This window comes from Heteronotia binoei, chromosome 13 (assembly GCF_032191835.1).
Source record: "Heteronotia binoei isolate CCM8104 ecotype False Entrance Well chromosome 13, APGP_CSIRO_Hbin_v1, whole genome shotgun sequence".
Lineage (NCBI taxonomy): Eukaryota > Metazoa > Chordata > Lepidosauria > Squamata > Gekkonidae > Heteronotia > Heteronotia binoei.
In genome coordinates, this window is record NC_083235.1 from 72220825 (window position 1) to 72222256 (window position 1432).

Sequence of the window (1432 nt, forward strand, 5' to 3'; positions counted from 1 at the left end):
TAGGCAGTATTCTGCATATTCCAAATTTGATAGTTTCAAATGTAAGTCTTGAAAGAATTTCTCTTGTTGGTCAATGGTGCATAAATATTTGCTAATAAGATTTTTTTATTGTCCAGTAAAATTTCCACTAATAAAATTCTACCATCTTCAGAAGCATACTGCAATTGTGGATTGAGTTTGTCCTTAATATATATATATTGCCACTTCCCCTTTTTTTTAATTCTTGTCTGTTGCTGTAAATAGATTACCAAGCTTCTTATTTTTCTAAAGATGTTGATCTTTGGTTAAAATATGGGTTTCTTGCAAGTAAATTATATCCATTTCCAATGTTGTCAAGTATCTGAAAGTTTTTCTCCTTTTGGCAGAAGAGTAAAGTCCATTGACATTAATAGATACTATTGAAGCCATTATGGGTTTTCCTTATCACTATCTTTCTTATCTTTTTTGGTGTGCTGCCTTGTCTGATATCTCCGTGGTTCATTTGGGTTCTCTTCACCAGATCTTTCTTCTTCTTCATCATCTTTCTTTTTTTTGCCCTCTTTTTTGTTCATTCTATCCAAAAAATTCTGAGCTTTAAAAATGGAATTAATCCCATACCTATTCTCCTGATAAGTAAAAAGAAGGGCTTCTGGCATTAGCCATGTATATGGAATTTCTCTCTCTCTCAAAAAATCTGTCAGTATTTGATATTCTCTCCTCTTTGGTCTCACTGGCCAAGGCACCTCTCTTAAAATTTTCACCCTGTTTCCCGCTATTTCTACAGGTTTGTCTCTTACTTGCTTCAAAAGTTCCTCTCTGGTCTTTTTTCTTGTTTGCTTCAGGTGTACTTCACTAGGTAATTTGTTCCTTCTGGTATAGCTTGATGGTACCCGTTTTACTTGGTCGAACTCTTCCTCCATCCTTTGAGGAGTCACCTGTAAAATTTCAGCCAAGGCTTCGCTTAATATTTTCTGTAAATCTTCAGTTTTGTCTTCTGGTATGTTTTGAAACCTCAGCATATAGGCAGCTCTCTCCACTTGCGACTGCAAAAGTCTAGATTCATGTATGTTCTGTTCTTTTCCCAGTTGTTCCACCTTATCTGTATTCTCTGTCACCTGGTGATCTAATACTTTTAAAGCTTTATTAGTCTCTGCTGTCTGTTTACTATTCTCCAGGAGTCCTTGCTTGATCTCTGCCATCTGCTCACCAATATTTTCTACTTTGCTGGTCAGTTGTGCAATAGCAGTCAGTAGAGTGTTTTGCATCTCTTTCATATCTCCTTGCATAGTTGCAAACTTTCCTGGGCCAGTTGGGGTGCTAGGTGAAGGCGGCAGCTTTCCTTCTCGATTTTCTTTTTTTTTTTTTTACTGTTTCTTTAAAACCAGTCGCAGCTTTATTTTCCATTCTTATTAAAGTAACTACAGTCACAGCACCAGATCTGTATATTGTCTCT